At 36.2% G+C, this 19,317-nt stretch overlaps 1 protein-coding gene across 2 annotated transcripts in view; it reads left to right on the top strand.

The window, feature by feature from the left end:
* The window catches only part of arid3c (AT rich interactive domain 3C (BRIGHT-like)), an 80,870-nt gene that overhangs the window by 14,033 nt on the left and 47,520 nt on the right, over window positions 1-19,317 (top strand). The window lies entirely within an intron of this gene.

The raw sequence follows: 19,317 nt of genomic DNA, 5'->3' as shown, positions 1-19,317 counted from the left end.
CAAGATATCTTTTTTTTATGTTTCACAGAATAAATAAAGTCATATAGATATGGAACGTTATAAGGGTGAGTAAATTATGAATGAATGTTCATATTTGGGTGAACTATCCCTTTAAAAGAGGTAGATGTAGAACACATGCACGAACGTAAACTTTTTACTTAAACCCCATGAAACCACTTAATGTAACCTGATTCATTTATTTGAAGGAAGAATTAATTCAGCAGCAAAGCATCAACAAGCCACTTGTGAGACAAAGTAATGTCTGTCCTAACTACAAAGTGTGATACTATCAAGGTCCAATTTAATCCAGTGCTGAATTCATGAATAAGTGCTACTCAACTGACCGGCCAGTGCCCTACATAGTTCACAACCCACATGCAGCATAGAAGGCCTGCTTTGTTTTTAATGGCCAGCAATGAATTCAAGGGTCAATTAGAGCCTGAATTCCACAGGCATGTGATACAACATTCCCCACCTTCATGAAAGAAACCTCAATTACAGCAGACGCTTTAATGCAGAAGACAGCTCTGTTTTAAAGCCGTTGATCATTTCACTCATTTAACAAAAGCCATTTCAGTACTATTGCCATGGATGTCATTGACTTCCAACTGACTTCCACACCTCCGTGCTAAAAGATTTGCAGGTCAGTAAAAGAAACCTCTGCTTGCTGGTGCCATGGCAGTGAAAAAACAGGGAACAATTAATAGTTGAAACAGCATCAGATGCCACTGGATCCTAGGGATTGTTTGTTTTACAGAATTTGCCCTACACCCAATTCCTTTCCTGTTGCTGTAAAGATGATTTATCAGGTCTGAAGGGAACTATGAAATATTTGAAATGAAAACAAGCTTGTGTTGCGTTTTGCTCACAGGGTTTGTGTTTTTTCCATCTGGTTCTGTTGCTAAAGAAGGCCGAAACCTAAAATATTTTCACATTTTAAAATAAAAAGCAACAGTAAACACTTAACACTAACCTCTGGGGGACAGCCAGAGAAATGTGGTTTGTGAAGAAATGGGAAGAAACATAACGTGGGTATTTTTAAATTCGTCTTGAATGCCTGTAGTTTTGATGTTTTTTTTCCCCCCCTCTGGAGAGATTTCGTCTAGCACATAGCCTCAGAAGCAGGAAGGTTTGATTTCCTCCAGTTTGCCAGTCGTAGTGAACACATGCTTTTTTTTTTTTTTTTTTTTTTTTTTTACATTTAAACATTTATTATGTTTTGATGAGGTTTAATTAAGAAGTCCAGTAAATTCTATTTTTAATTTTTAGCAATTTTTTGAGATGTACTTGTTATTGTAGTGTAGTTTTCTAATGGTCTTTAAAGAATATATAGTTTGGTATCACTGAATGCAGGTTGTCAGTGATTTATTCAATAAGCAAGACTAATATTAATTTATAAACAGTGAGATGCGTTTATCATCATATAAATATACGGTGTCATAGAAAACACGTCTGAATTTAAGAAATATCCATATTTTCTACTGTATAGTGTCAAAGACCAAGTTACTCCAGCCAGAAATCAAGGAACACAAATGGATTGTAAGGAAATTCAGATTTTTTGCTGCCTTTTATGTGAATTACGGTAACAACAAACTGTTGAACCAATCAAATTCCAGCTGTCAGCAGAGCAAAAAGAAAGTGGACTCTGAACTTCAGTGCACAATAAAAGTAAAGAGCAGAGGCTGCTTTTGTCCATGCCTTTTGTGGAAGATTTCAATATTGTGTAAGAGTATCGGGATCCTCTGATAGTGACTATTGAATGTTTGTAGCGCATGTGTACCAATTACACTTCATTTTCTGTTTCATTCTATTCGGAACTCAGTTCCACTATTCAGTTCCACTTGTATTCAATATCAGTACTTCCGCAGAGGAAGGGACAGCTTAAAATGGGCTTCTTGCTAGGGGTGCTCCGATTGATTGGCTAACGATCGCTATCGGCCGATAATCGCTTCTAATCACTCGATCGGCGATCTCTCAATTTGCCGATCTCAGAAACCAATCTCAGGCTGATGACGCAAAAAGACACACACTTGCTGTGAGTGGTACAGCATAGCCTACATGACATGCTTGCAGCAGCGCCGTCGCAGTCTCTATCTGGCACTTGTAAAATAATTATAATGTTGAAGGTGAGGTTCAATTCATACATCTTTATTAAATAGCTTTTGACAAATTAGTAATTTGAAAACTTTCTCTAATACATAATTTCACGAACAGCACGAGCAAATCTGTGTGCTCTCTCTCTCTCTCTCTCTCAAAATGTGCAAATGTCTTCACATCACCACATCGCATCTGCACTATAAGTGTAACGCTGATCCAGAGATGACGAAGATGAAGGCAGGTTACAAGAATAACAGGATTTATTTAACAAGAAACTCCAACAATACGAAACCGTGTGCTGTCCACAAATAACAACCGACAATGAACTGAGGCTCCAAAGGAAGTTAAGTTGTGGTACACTGAAAAAAATTATTTGTTGAAATTAATCAATTTCTTTATCGTAAGTGGTTGCATTCAATTGATTTTATCTACATTTAAACAAACGCATTAAGTTGAACTAAAATTGATTAAGATCAACTTAATGCATTTGTTTAAATGTAGATAAAATCAAAAAAATTGATTAATCACAGTAAAAAAAATTATTAATTTAAATAAAAAAAATTGATTAATTTCAACAAATCATTTTTTTCAGTGTATAAACAAGGTTAATAAGGAGACACAACTGAACTAAGAGAACTAATCATATCAGTAACCATGACAACTCATAAGTGGCGGGAAACTAAACAAAGGAAACACATGTGACTGAAAATAACAGACTAAAAGTCCATAAAAATGAAACTAACTAAACAGAACCGTGACAATAAGCGTAGCGTGTTTAAACCATTCAGCTCTTGCTCGCTCTCTAAAACACTTGCACACTCAAAGCATACACACATAAAGCAGTCTCAAAAACAGCTCGCAAGTATCAAACTAATTTCTTCTGTTTGTGGCTAATTGCACTAATGGCCAAAAAACACACAAAGGTATGTACAAAATTACTGTCTTGGGGAGCATCCTCGTAAACACAGTCGGTTATGTCTTTAGTGAACGTAAACAGTTGAGAAAGAAAACGCATGTGTAACAGTATATTGGATCCGTGCATAAACTCTGTGGATAAAAAAGTGACAGAAGCCTAATAAACCTGCTACTGTCTGTGTCATTAATGTTAATCAAACAACAAAAGATAAAGAGAAAAATCACTCGCTGCTCATGACTGAAGAACTTTTGTAACTTTAATTGTAATGATTATTATGTATTTAATTTATTCAGGGAAGACTATTTAGTGTTATTTATTTTACATTTTATTCTTTATTAAATTTCTGTAGTATTTCTTATGTGAATACTACTGTTAGGCACTGTACTTAAAGCACTGTATTTTTCTTTTGTATCTTTATTCTATTTCATTTATTTGTGCTACTGCTTGTAATTTGTTTATTTGTTTACTTGCCTTTTTTGTAAATCCAATTCAAAGTTTGAAATCAGGCTTGTACTGTATGTTTGCTATTGTGCAACAACATTGACCCATTGTAAAAACAAAAATGCATTGTGTGACCAAACATTAGGTAAGAAGGCTTCATATAGACTCCATGATTGTTATTGGTGATCGGTATCAGTCGATACTGCTTCCTGTGATCGGTGATTGGCCCCAAAAATCCTGATTGGAGCAACCTTACTTCTTGCATAGGATGCGAATTGCATGCCGATTTGATATTTTGCTATGATAGCAAAAAACATGTTATTTCTGCATAAAATGTTTATGCAGGATTAATTTTAAAAAAATCATAATTTTTTTTCTCCCTCTGTTTGTTTCACAGGTGAGAATTGTTTCCTTAAAATAGCCAGTCCAGCTAGTATCTAATTTATATACACGTGTGCACAATTGGATTAATAGAGCTTAAAGTCATATCCGTGTAATACTCTAGATCATTTCACGCCATTCCTCCCTCAAAGTGGTACGGGGAAGCAATCAGTCAATTCTGATTGAAGTCCTCACTAAATCAATAGAAACCAGATATATCTCATAATGCCATAGATCCACAGCTGACCTAGAGAGCTGTACATCCTCACTTTGGTTTGTCCGGCCTATCTCTAACCAAAGAGCACATTAAATTGGGCAACAGAGCAAGTGTCTGTCAACTTGTTTATACAGTGAACAAAAAGCAGTAAAAGTTGTGCTGCTGAAATCACAGATAATGTAAGATGATTTTTTTGTATACTAATAAAAGTGCAGCCATGCATAATTTTTGTGTATTGATGAAGCTGTTGGGGTCGAAACTTGTTACAATCATGATTGGCTGCTTTTTAACAGTGTGGTCAATGTTATCAACCAAAGACATTATCCACTTCTCTAAGGATGAGGCCTAATGAAGTTAAATAGAATTTTGACAAGATAATGGATTTGTTTTCCTTCCTTGATTCCATTCTCCCCCTCAGCGCTCATGATAAACTGTGTAGAAAAGAAGTAAGAGGGAAACAGATTATTCAAGGCTGCTCACAAGGAGGATGAAAGATCAATAACGAACCCTTTTGAGAAAAAAGAAACATCCAGTGAAGACCTCTATAGTTTGGGTTTGAGTTAGATCCTAGGCACAAGAACTGAATTCTTCTTAGCTCGTGCACTAGATCTGGCCCCTCTTCAGGGGGTGATCGCTGACCAATAAAAATGTATAGCACATAGCAGAGAGGAAGTAGCTTGTACAGCGACCTAAGTTGCTATACAATTGCGTGGCGAGGCACACTACCTTTTAAAAGTTTGGGGTTAGTACGATTTTTTTTATGGTTTTAAAAGAAGTCTCTTATGTTCACCAAGGCTGCGTTTATTTGATTTAAAATCAAGTAAAAACAGCAATATTGTAAATGATCTATATTGTCAGACTATGTTTTATTATTAATATCAAGTCAGAACTGTAAATTGTTACTGTCACTTTAAGATGGCTCCCAGAGAAACATGATCCTCTCTAATCAGCATTTGCCTCTGTGAAATCTAGCATAAGCTTGCTGACTCTTCGTTTCTGTTTAGCATAAGCAGAATCTGATGACCTTTGACCTATTTGTAGACCTCACCCCCTCTCATCGCCATAAAACTAGGCTTGCTGTGCATAGATTCCTCACTTGGTCATTGATCATTAAGGAGATCAAAGGGTTAGTGAAATCAGCCGTGGCACACACTATCCCGTAAGGCGATTGGTAGAACAATCCTCTCGTTCTTAAAACCTGTACGAAAGTGTGTTGTTTGTCAATTGAAATATATGGAGTAAATTATATGGATCTGCATTTCTTAGGAAGGTGTGATGTCTATCGTTGGCGTGTTGTGTGTGTAGATGTGTGTATATATAGTGCTCACCTTTCACCCCTCATCACTCACCGCTCAACTGTGTCTCCACATAGCTTCAGTGTGTATTTCTGACAAGCTCATGTTTGTTCCACTTCTTTGTCGATTGCAGGAGAAATGTGCCGGATTCCTCAGAGCTGAGTCTGACCACAACTCATATTCCCTCTATTCAATAATTCAGAGCTAGTGCCGTAAAGTTGTTACTTAAAGTCCTCTTCTGTCAGTGTCATTTTGTTGGCTTATACGTTGTGGTCCTGCTGTGTATCATCTGCTTAGACAAATGTTTTATGATAAACAGTAAATTTGACAGGCCAGTGCTGTTCACCAGATCATTTCCAGATGGTCTTTACAAGGAGAATTGAGCGTGACAAGGATTCTAAAGACATAGTTAAGATTAGAACAAGTAAATGCATTGATAGCATTTCAGCTACTATGTAGTGCTTTAAACTACTACTATATACTGTATATACTCCAACGTTCAAAAGTTTGAGGTCAGTAGGATTTTTTTGTGTTAATGCTTTTATTTAATAAACATGCATTAAACTATTCAAAAGTGACATTAAAGGCCTTTGTTACAAAATTATTTCTATTTTTTTATTGTTCTTTTTAACTTTCTATTCATCCAAAAAAAAAAAAAAAATTCTAAAAAACAGAAAAAAAAATTACCGACCCCAAACATTTAAATGGTGTATAAGTGATCTAAGGGAACTTGCTATGCATGATGGGTGTTAGCAATGTCTTCAAATAATAACTATGGTTAATTGCACTTCTTCTTTTTGCCTGAATAAGAAATGCTAAAGAAGTTGTGATAATATTGGTTTTAACACTAAATATTTCAGTTAGTCTGTGGTATCATGATTCCACTGATATCAGCATATTTACAATAAGAGAAATGGTTTTGGTTAGCATTACATTTTGAACATTCAGACCTATTAGATGAACAACACAGATAGGATATTTTTTTTTACCAAAACACTAAACAAGAAAACTTGAGTTGTGTTTGAAGGTATAATTTGTGGTGATATCTTCACCATCTGCTTTTGCAATTCTTGTCTGACCCCCTCCTCTGGCAGGAAATGGCATCCCCCACTGATGATGTGGCACTTTGAGTCATAAATTTAATAGCTTAACCCCCCCCCCCCCCCCCCCCCCAATTCCCCACTCCTGCTTCTCCATCCCTTCATAAACCCCTTCCTCTCTCTCTCTCTCTCTTTCTCTCTCAGGACTGACCTTTTTTCTTTAATTATTTATCCATCTTAGTTGTATGGCAAGAATTTGTTACAAAAGAGCCCAGTGGATGTGTTGGTTTAAGCCCCGCCCCCTCGGCCGTATGCTGTGATGTGACAGTGCAATGCTCCCTTTGTGATCGGTGACATGTGAAGGGAATTGATGAGATGAAGCTAGCGATTTCCTTCCATTTAAAGACTTGCTCCATATGTCCATTGATTTATGGTGTGCTTCGTGATCATCTGTTATATAAATTAGGTTATTATAATGAAGTTAAACTATTGCAGATGCAGGTTAAGTACAGATTTAGAAACTAGATAGCAATTAGATGAGTTGTGTGCCTTTCTGATAGAGCTTATAGAATGATGGAATACACCTAAAGGGATAGTTCACCCAAAAATGAAAATCACCTTACCCTCATGTCATTCTAAACCTGTATGACTTCTTTCTTCTATAGAAAACAAAAGAACATATTTTAAACATGCCAGTGTGGTTTTTTTTTGTTGTTGTTTTTTTGTCGTCCATACACTGGAAGTCAGTGGGATCCAATGTTGTTTGTATTCCGACGTTCTTTAGAATATCTTCTTTTGTGTTCCACATAAAAAAGAAAGTTACAGGTTTGGAATGACACGAGAATGAATCAGTGGTGATATAATTTTCATTTTCAGCTGAACTAACACTTTAAAAAAGAAAAAAATACTTCACAAAACAAATCAGAATTACCTTTAGATGTCTTGTGCAATGCAGATCACATGCAAGCACAGTATATATACTCAGGAAATTTGCCTTGATAAACAGCCCAGTATGTATGCTTTAAATTAAAGTAGCTGGTTAACAAAATTATTAAAATACAATTATTTTGGGATTTTGTGATACAAAATGAGGAGTAGTCATTTTTAGACTAGACATGTAGACACAGTCATGTGCCTCATCATCTTTTACTCTACTGGCATTGTGTTAACGTCAGCATTATTGTATGAATTGCAGAGCTTGCAATGAACACACACACACACACACACTGCCACCAGTCACACATTTCACCCACTTATAAGGTCTGCTAAATCAAACAAGACGTGACTGAGGGATATTCACTGTATCCTACATGAAAAATGTGTCTGTCAGCTGACAATTCAAGCAATAAGGACAGAAATGAAACTTCAAATCCTTTAAACCAAACAAACAGGTTATTAGAAGGTTAGATGGCTCATATTGTAGAACTGGCTTAGGTTTGTTACCTCTGTGTGTAGTATCTACATGTAATGCTAATACCGCTAATGTCAAGTGATGTTGGATTGGTTGTTTGGCTAATGTAATGTGGTCTGCTTTAGCATTTGGTCAATAAAGATGGCTCTGTGTGGTATGGTAGCCATCTTGAGCCTGGCTGTCAAAGACCATAAAAGGTTAGCTCACACAGGAGCTGCACTGTTGATATGACAGAGCCCCTTGCCTTCAGCGCGCACAAGCTGTGGGAAACACCAGCCCCTCCTGACCCACTCATACATACACAAAACACACACACTTTCTCTCTCCCTGTACTACACACACACAAACACACCAAATCTTATAACACAGAGCAGTCAACACAAGCTCATCCATCACAGATCTATTCAGGGCTCCGGCTCCCTCTTTGTTCGCTAGTGTTGGCCGCAGCCCAACTTTACTCTGGGTGAAAGTGATATGAACTTAGTGCTGGTGGTCTCGGGTAATAAATTCTACAGACGCAGTGATGCTACTGCTCGTTGGTACTTGTAAGCACCCAATATCACTGCACTGGCTATCAACATCATTCAGTTTCCCTGAGTACGAGGGCAAATGAAAGTTGACGTATGACGGTTGACAGATGACGTAACCAAAATAAAAGATTGACATAACTAGTCCTGCCCCTCCGTTGATTCAGAGCATGTAGTGCAGGCTAATTGCATCCCCTGCATTGCTTTAGTACTACAGTACTAGTGAAAATGATTGTTGTTTCCAGTGTTCCTTGTTGAGAACTTGAGCGAGGATGCATTAAATTTAAATGCTTTTACATTGTTACAAAAATATATTTCAAATATATGCTATTCTTTCTTTCGAGTCTTGAAAAAAATGCATCACTGTTTCCACAAAAATATTACGAAGCACAACTGTTTTCAATATTGATAGTAATACAGCGTATTAGATATGATTTCTGAAGGAATCATGTGGAATAATGGCTGCTGAAAATTCAACTTTGCCATCACTGGAATAAATGCGGCCTTAGTGAGCTTAAGAGACTTCTTTCAAAAACATTAGAAAATCTTGACCCCCAACTTTTTCTTTAAATGGCATAATTTTGAATGTGTAATATAAAGCCATATTGTAATATGTAATGTATTTGATGTCCTTGTTTGTTTGGAGTTTTAGATCTCTACTAGAAACCATCAACCTGTTCTTTCAATTATACAAATATATAAATTATACAGTTTCTTCAACAAATTGTTAAAACATTTTTTTTATTAAATGTGTTTTAATAAAGTAATTATTCTCTTTTTTTTTCGGGGGGGGGGGGGGGGGGGTGATATTAGTACTTAGTACTTATAATAAAACCAGTAATCTCATGCTATTCATGTCATAAAACAATTACCGTTTTAACCAAGTAAACAAACATCACATACAGCACAGTTAGTTTTGATAGTTCATGTTAGCTCCAATTGAAGTCTCATGCAGGGCCATTTTGATCTTTTGAACATGTATCCATGAGTCTGGATTTCTTAGTTTTACTGCTTGGTCGTGTTGTTTTGCATTATTTATTTGTACAGAGAGAACCGTTTCCAACTGCCTCACGTTGGTTACCTATGATTTATTCACATAGCTTTATATTGGTTTAAAGGCGGATATGTGCATTTCCATCGGCGAGGTCTGAGTTATACTACCATTTTGATTAACTGTTCATGGACCCAAGTGTATTAGAGCCATATGGCACTCATGAAGAGCACATTTAATGACTAATCCACTCTGAGTGCTGAATTTTGAAATCAGTTCCTGCTAATAATCTACAGATCTCAGAGAGATATTGTTTCATTAATGGGTTTTAACGACCACAGTTCCTTGTTAAGCTTAAGAATTATATTTTTACAGCGATAAAATATCAAGTATTCAGTAGCATTAGAACAAATGGGGGTTTTACATATTTGAGAAGCCCTAATTTAAACCTGGAACAAACAGAAAGTTTTAAGATTTTGAAGTTTATTTTAGATTTTTGGATTCCCTGTAATTAATAGTGCTCCCCATCTGTATGTAAATTCTGCAATAAGTTAATTTTCCACTATCGGAACTTGAATCTTTATTTAGGGGGTTTCTTAGCAAATATTTGTATGTGATTAGTTGAATTTAATTATTATATATATATATATAGATATATAATTATTTTAATTATTTATTTAATTAATAAATTGTTTTTTTTTCGATTAACTGCCCTTGTTTTAGGATGAACAGTAAAATTTAATTTGTGTTGAACAGTAAACAAATGTGACATGAACAATGTCAACCAGTGAACATTTACATATGTACTCTTGTCCTACACCTCCATATCGATCTCTGGCCTTAAGTAGTGCCAAACAGAGTGGTGAGATAACTGTAATTCCATGCTCCTGGTTTTTTCTGGCTGTTATCTCAGTCAGTCCTCTTCAATAGTGTCATGTTTGCTCAGCTTCTCCAAAAGCAGCTGCAGCTGCCGTCGAATGAAGAAGCCATCCGTCATAATGGGGGAAATAAAGCAGGCTCATGTGCCGAGAGTCTCTGTCATCCCCCCTCCCACCCTTCAATCCCCCTCTTTTTCCAAGGTCTGCGTCACACAACACTTTCTCTGACCTCTTTCCATACTGTTTGTTCACACGCGTGGCCTGCTGACTTTTCTGGCAGCGTTTACTTGGCCTGGCTCCAGCTGGCTGACGGTGCTACAGCAGCATGCAGACAATCTCTTACAGATGTCTGGAGACATGGAGTAGGATTCATGCTTTAGAAACGAGGAAAGCAAGAATGGAGAGGAAGCAAACAAAGCACTGTGAGCAAGGTGCACTGCTTTGTTCGAGTAGCCAATGAGCAGATTCTTCATTTGAGTGTGTGTGTGTGTGTGTGTGTGTGTGTGTGTGTGTGTGTGTGTATTCTGTGTTTCCATTCCTCTTGTATATGTAAAGTTATATACTCAGCAAAAAAGAAACATCCTCCCACTTTCAACTGCTTTTTTTCCAGCAAATTTCTTTTTGTGTGTAAATATTTGTATTAAGATAAAACAACTGAGACATAAACTAATCAAGTTTCACCAACATTTGATGAACAGAAATTAGAGAGGCACCGATTACAATTTTCTTGGCCGATTCTGATTTCCGATTTTTCATTGAGTTTGACCTGCCGATACCGATTTTAGCCGATTCCGATTTAATTTTTTTCTAACCACTTTACAGCACACACAAATATTTATTTTCGATCTTTTCTTTAACCCTTTGACGCGTAAGTTTAAAATATTCTAACTGACACCCCCACCCCCCACCCCCAGAGTGAGTTTTTTAATTCGAGGCGAACGTTCCCTTTAATGTTTCCATGGCGACGCGTCATGCGATACACGGCAGCCACAATAATACTGCATGACAGATGTGTCGCTTTTATTTCGCTTTTTTATTCAAAATATTCACAAACTTGCTTACCATGTCATCAACTCGCCTATCTGTTCCGATTCCGATTGTCGAGTTCACGCGCATGATCATAGGTACTAAACCAATGTGCGTGAACTCGACAATCGATTACTATGGACTTTGACCGAAAACAGGATGTAAATACAGGTATGTGCGCTGGCTGAATAAACATAATTTTTATTCATATCTTTCACATCTACTGCAGTCAGATTCACCGCGTGTTGACTCTGAAGGAATCACTCACATGGCTGTGCACTTGTAATGACACATCAAGGATGTTAAGAGGCTAAAAGCAGGTTTAAAACTTGCCCCATTGAAGTCAACAGGGTGCAAATTTTAAAAAGAGGATAAGGTGTAGGCAACACCGATTTTTGTCGTTGTTCTCTGTATTGACAGCACTCCAAATGTACAAAAAAATGAGTTCTCCTTTAAGTGCTACAGTGCATCTCATCCTCATGGACTGAGCCAGATTTGCCAGTTCTTGCTGAGAGATGTTACTCCATTATTCCACCAAGGCACTTGCAAATTTCCAAACACGTCTGAGGGGACACGTGGACACACGGAAAATCAGCTGTCCTTCCTGTCTCCCTGTAGCACCGTCTTAGGCGCCTTACATTACGGACATTGCAGTTTATTGCTCTGTCCACATCTGCAGTCCTCATGTCACACTGCAGCAGGGCTATGGCTTGTTCACGGAGGTGATCGGGGAGCCTGGGCATCTTTCTTCTCAGTAGAAATGTCTCTTTAGTGTCCTAAGTTATTGGAACTGTGACTTTAATTGTCTACCACCTGTAAACTGTTAGCGTCTTAAGGACTTTTCCACAGGTGCATGTGCAATATTGTTTATGGTTCACTGAAAAAGCATGGAAGCCATTGTTTAGACCCTTTACAATAAAGATCTGTACAACTTATATGGATTTTACCAAATTTTCTTTAAAATACAGTATCCTGAAGATTGAGTTTGTTATATCCAACTTTATCTGCATAGACTATTATTCACATAAAGCAATATACACTGCAAAGCAAATCTCAACTGCCTGATTTTTTTACATTTTGTTTTAAGGTGGATATATACTTTTTCCATGTATATATACAGTATGCTCGCATATGGTAAAATATATTTTATAGCACATCTCAAATGCTTGATTGCTTTTAATGTCCCAAAATGTAAGCAATATTATAGCTCAGCTCTAATCTGCTAAATGCTGGCATGAAGATATTAAGATATTATAAACATTAACATCATGATTTTCTGTAAAAAAATAAAAATAAATAAAGGTGCTTTTAAACAATGTGTATTGTTAAAAGCGCTATACAAATAAATTTGACTTGACTTGCCTTGAAATTTGACTGAGTAAACATAGACGAAAAGTCATAGTATGGGGGCAAGTTTGCAGATCTTTTCTTATTCAGAACAGTAGTTTGTTTAGGTAGATTTTTATGCTGCAAAGTTACACTACTGTTCAGATGTTTAGGGTCAGTATGTTATTTATTTATTTATTTATTTATTCTTTTGAAATAAATTTATTTTATTTATTCAGAATTGACTTTTTCAAAATTGACAGTATATTTTTATGCTACAAAAGATTTCTAATTCTATTGCTGTTGTACTTTCTATTTATAAAAAAAAACCTGAACAAAAATCTTGGTTTCCACAAAAAATATTAAGCAGCACAACCGGTTTCAACATCGATAATAGTAATAAATGTTTCTTGATCATGAAATCAGCATATTAGTCACACAGTATATATGTGACACTGATGACTGCTGAGAATTCAGTTTTTCCATCACAGAAATAAATGACATTTTAAAATATATTCAAATAGAACAGTTATTTTTAAATTGTAATATTATGTCACATCAAATAAAATGCAGCCTTGGTGAACATAAGAGACTTCTTTCAAAAACATTAAAAAAAAACTTAACGATCCCAATTTTTTTGAATGGTACTGTACATATTTAAAGGAACAACTGAAAACAGAAATGACAACCTCAGTCATTATTTACTCGCCCATACTGTTTAAAACCGGTATGACTTTCTTGATTTTGTGGAGCACTAAAGGTGATTATCTTTTAATGTGTTCATGTGGTTATAACAAATGGGAAAAGGCGCTTTTAAGGCTTAAACAAGGCATACAAGTATCTTAAAAGTGGTCCATATGACCCATGCTCTTTATTCAAATTCTTCTGAAGTCATATGATGATGAACAGGCTAAAATTTAAGTTATGATTCGTTACTGAAAATCTTCCCCTCCAGCTGTTAACCGTTTTGACCAGACTATTGAGTCAATGAGTTCAGTTTGATTTGTTATAGTGAGTCATTCAGGTAACAACATGAGGGTGAGTAAATAATGATTTTTGGTGAACTGTCCCTCAGTTAAATTCTAGTATCTACCAGTATTCTTGTCCTTTCATTCATTTTCTTTTCCTCCCGTTTTCTTTTTCTGCTTGCTCTTGCCTTCTCCTGTATCTTTTTTAGTCTTCTATTTCTATTTCTTTCCTCTGCCTTCTCTATTCCTGTCCCCTTGTAGCTGCTTAGCACGAGAGGGAAGGGTCTGGCTGACAGATTGAAGGGACGAACGGGGTCAGGGGGGTTAAATTGAACAAATCTGCCCATTGACGTCCTGTCTCCTCCACCCTCCACTAATATCATTATTCCCGGGTGTCAGGGGGCGAGCGGACATGTCGCTAAGGCTGACAGCACAGAGGCGAGGGCAGCCACTTACCACAGTAGACCTCCCACTATGGCAGGCTCCTTTTGTTGAAGGACCTGTCAGCAGAGGCAGAAAAAGAAAAACATTGAGTCCTCTGTGTTCATCTGAGTAAATACATGCAGAGACACACGGGGTTGGAGGGTTATGGATTGCTGGTCTTTGTCTTTACTAGAAGCAAGTGAAGAGGGGCGCTATGAAGGCGTGGCTTTGGAAAGTTTATCATTTCAAAGTTCATTTTTTTGCGAAATATTTGGACTTTCCCTCTGCCTTTTTTGGTCTAGTATAGTATTCAGTGTAGTTGAACCATGCAAACAAATCAAAGATCACACACAGATCCAAATAGATGCTAACAAAGCAGCTTTGCGCAACTGTGAAAAAAACGCAGAGTATAAAAACCAAAGTAAAAATTATTATCACTAATATCTAATTTAAACAACATTTTAAGAAAAATGTATCAGAAATCAAATTTCGAATGCTACATGGAATAAAATGAAGTTTTTATCATGTAACTTGAAGACAACCATTTTGTGACCTGACAAGTCGAGTTGTTTGCTTTTGGTGTTTTGTGATTTGTTTGCATGCCTGTCAGTTTGCATTCCTGCTTCACAGATTTGTTTGTCTGCTTTTGGATTTGGTTGAGTTTTCTGATATGTTTGCATGCTTTGAACATCTCAGGTACTATACTAGTAAGAACCGGATCACTGGTACAGGATTACGGCGTAGAAAAGCCCTGCACATTTTCTTAAATACGACTCTGACGTTTATTGGATTTACACACAAATTTTAAGGCCCTAACAGCACAGGTTTTAAAGTGAGGCCCTTAAATGGGGTGCTGTCTTTTTATAATCTAATTCTACACAGGACTAGCAGGGTTTACTTTTGTGTTTTGGTCCATGTTCAACTTTTTGCAACCTATTGAATCGTTATTAAAATGTTTCTAGTAGGGCTGGGCTAAAAATACCAGTTTCTCGGTTTTAATCGATTGATGATTGAACAAAACGCCTACCATCCAATAAATCATAATAACTTTTGTGCTTTGTTACTTCTGATATGAAACAACGTCTCAGCTTTCAAATTCTGTCCATTTTATTATGAAAATCAAACAATAAATAAATGTTGCTAAATTTACTTAACCTGTTCCTCCATATTTAATGTGTTTGAATAAATTAAGTTCGTCATGTTTTTACAACAGCCACCATTTAAATGTTTATATTTCAAAAAACGTTCGTATGTGTTATTTAAATGCACATAGCCGATCCAAATCATTCATATTATAGTAAATATTATAATAAAACACCTTAATACAGTGAATAATCCACTCTCGATCATATTTTGTTTTCTAGCAAACGGCAGTTGCTTGTGAATTGTGCTCTATCTTTGTACTTCTGAAGAAGTGGTCTGAACAGAATGTTTGGTTGGCGGTAGCAGAAGTTGAGGGCTTACAACACCATCTAAACCACAGGGTAACACAGAAGAAAAGTGGACTTCTTTAGCCTTTACATTCCAGAAGTTTCAGTGTCAGGCCCTCAATGGGATGCAGTTAAATGACCGTTCAGTTTGTTGTTCTTCCCTCGCTTTACTCCAACCTGCATTGCTCTGCCAACTTTTGTGTTACAAATGAGCCGGTAACTCACCTTTTGCCATGGTGGAGCATCAAAGACCAAGACCTAATTATCTGGTCTCCATCTCCAGGGCTTTGAGTGCTCTTTTGGGAGAGGGGAGGCCTCCCATTCCATTCCTGTCTTTTATTGTGTTCTAATAAGGAGCAGTGAGAGCGTGTTCAAACAAGCAGGCTGAAGAGCCAGACAGGGAGGAAGACCTGAGTGTTTCTGTGTTTCTAGTGGAACCCTCCAATGTGTTTGGGTATCATTTAAAACTTCAGAAAGCTTATTACAATGTGAGATGTAACTTTCATTTTTCATAGGCACTATGAATTTTAAAGCCGCAACCTTACAATCTCCCGTAAACATACAGATTGTAGAGAGGATAGTTTTACTAGATCCAGACATAGTTTTTTTAATACAAGGTCTGAGCGAGGTGGGTCAGAGTGCCTGACATTTTGCAGCCAACATCATAAGTCTTCATTAAAGAAGGGAATTACATTGAGTTTTACCAAAAAAGAAAAAGAAAAAAGAGTCCAACCGTAAACATCAAAGCCATGAAATAAAAACCACTGGTAGCCATCAGTCTGATTGGATTCCTTCTTTCTCCAAACCGACACACACACAAACAAACATCCCCCGTTTGCACCTCCAGACTAGACACCTCCATTATCACTGCTAAGTTAAGTATTCACTGAGAAGCAATCAAGCATGTGGGACATGTTTATGGTTGTAGCAGGCAGCATTTGACTCGCCTGTGTGTGGGTGTGGTTCCTGGAGATTTGGGAAAACTGACCAAATCTCTGGTCTGGATTGTTGTTTTGGACTTTTATAGGAGTGCAATTAGCCACAGTCTCATCCTGTAGCCTCAGTTTACATCCTCCATTTGCAGTTGTTCCCATTCATGTGAATGAGGCTTAGATTTCATTTGAGAAATTAAAATCTCTCCAAATATGCTGAAAGATACATGAGGGTCGAAGAAAAGTCTGTTGTGCTTTCCTGAACTAAAGTGTGTTAATCTTTAATGCTATGAGCATTTCTCTCAGATGTACATTAAAGATGTATATTATTTTCTGTTTCGACAGCTGATTGTCCTCTCCATCTTGCTAACTTCCACACTAAACTTCTATAGTATGTACACAAAGAGCGAGAAGCCCATAAAATTATGTGTATTGTGATAACAGAATTGCTTTAATTATTATAGAGGCAAGCACAGTGTGTTGGTGCTTTGGTTTTGGAACTTCGTACTAGCAGCTTTTTGCAATCTAACATAGCCGATGTGGTACTAGACTGAAGTAAATTACTGTTGCTCACATTCCAACGCTGACAGAAGCATATTGACTGGTTTCCATCCTCTGCACAGCCACAGAAGACATTATCTAGGCTGCTGATAAGGAATTCGTATGTCCAGCTTTTCCTGTGTAGACATGAATGGTAAATAGTTTAAGAGCAGAGAGCATTGATCATAAACCACAAAGTTAAAGCATTCCCAGCCATAGTAATGAATACAATCCTTTACCAGCTGATTTGTGATTGTGTTGAATGGATACTTTTTTCCACAATAAATACAAAAATGCACAATAAACAAATCATTGTTTATCAGTTAGCCTCTGTTGAATTGCATTTTGTTTGGAATAAGGTATACATCTTAGTTGAATGAGTAGGGCCATATGAAATCTGGTTTCTTCTATTTTATTTTCCCCCAAAATTCCATGTTGTCCATTTAAAAAAATTTCTGGTTTTAATGGTTTAAATTAAATTTGAATAATCCAAAAAGTATGTTGCATTAATTTAATAATTTGTTAAAGTTTAAACAATAATAGTGCCTGAAGGCTGTCTGAGAGTTATTTTTGCCACCAAATTGGGCTTGAACGCTTAAATACACATACTTATGTGTCAAAATGCCCATCTTTAAGTATCCGTGTAAACACTGTCATTTATGTCCTAAGTGAATGTAAAAAGACAAAGGAAAACACATGTGTAACAGTAAATTGGATCTGTGCATTCGCTCTTAAAGTGACAGCAGCCTAATATACCTGCTGACGTCCGTGTCATTAATGTTAATCAAACAACAAAAGAGAGAAAATCTCTCACTGCTCTTGAGTGAATCACTTTTGTAATTTTAATAAGAATAAATGTACTGTATATTTATTTTACACAGTAAATTGACTCCACTGACTGTTTAATTGTATTCAGTAAGTTTGAGAGTTTTTTTTTACTTAGGCTACTATTAGTTATTTGTGATATTGAAATTAGTGACAAGAATTATGAAATTTAATGGTATTAAAACATTTTATATCATAAAAACCTTATTTAAATCAAAACTAACTATATGTATTTATACATATCATTATCGTGGAACAAAAAAGTACTCATATTGTGATACAAGATTTTAGTTATATTGCCCACCCCAAAAAATGTATCATCAAAAATCGTGTAAATCAAATACATAAAGCTTTAATAATTTAATTAATCTTTTAAAATGTAATCTATTGAAATTTGAATGATTCCTTTCATTTTTCATGTGTAGCAGAAACTACACCACTTATTCTCACAGAGACACGCAGAACACGCAGAATTTAATTAGCGATCTTTGCAGTTTAATATTCACAAACACTAGTGCATATTACAATTTTGATCAAATGTACAGCCCTTCTGATTTATTCATCTTTTTAAAATTTAATTAGATACACATGACTTGTGTTTTTTTGGGTTAAAGTGATGTAATAATAATAATTTACTCAGTTTGTCCTGAAGTACTTGCAGCTATTCATTCATTTGGATTAATTTGTCATTTCAGTTTGTTTTTTACTTTGAAATCTGCTCCTGTCACAGAAAATGAACATTAATATGTATGTTAAGGTCATGCAGAGTTCCCTTTTGATAAAATTGTTTGGTGACAGGCTAAGAAAAAAGCCCTGTTTCTTATCAGGCACTGATGTAAGGCTTTCCAGAGAACAGTATGTATCATGAGAACAGATTGTGATAATGATGTGATTCTCATTTTTGAAGTCATTATGAAGCTCAAACCTCTGTCACAGAAATGCTCAAAACACCATGGAGCATTATTGTCCTTTCTGCTCTGCTGCAGTTTTCATGTATGAAATGTGCTTTCATTGTGATGGTGTATTGCTGTAGAATACTGAATAAGATGTAGATTACTCAATCCATCTGAAGCAAGACAATGTCCCTGATATTTTTGGTTAGCATTAAAATCAGAAAAAGTGAATTTCTGTTTGTTAATGAAAGGCCTGATTCACAAAGCAGGAGGACTTAATTGTTGTGTTACACCAGTAGTATCAAATGAAAGCCATTCTGATTGTTCCTGCATACATTTACATGTATTCAGTGCATAATATGATGAAAGTTCACTCATTTATGGTCAGCTAGGTTAATATTTGAGTATAAATTGTTAGTGTTATTAAGTGAAGCAGAGGTCAGTGTGTACTTCAGATAAAGACATACAGGTTTTTTTTTTTTTTTTTGTTTTTTTTAAGGTTTAATGGTCTGTATGAGGCACATGAATGAATATTTTATCACAGCACATTAAACCACCCTCTGAATTTAGGAGTTAAACCATTAGACAATTTAAAGCTGCCTGCTAAAGCAATGGCCCCACTCACACTCAATGGGCTGTTGACGTTTATACTGGGCTGGAGGGGATCAAATGAATTTGTAATATAAGCGTGTAAACTTTAAAAGCATTGAATTCTCTTTTTCTGAAAATGTATTTTTTTTAAAAATAGTGCATTTCAAAA

Source organism: Squalius cephalus, assembly GCF_949319135.1.
Source record: "Squalius cephalus genome assembly, chromosome: 5".
Lineage (NCBI taxonomy): Eukaryota > Metazoa > Chordata > Actinopteri > Cypriniformes > Leuciscidae > Squalius > Squalius cephalus.
Note: the sequence above shows the minus strand (reverse complement) of the source record. Positions and strands in the feature narration are given on the sequence as shown.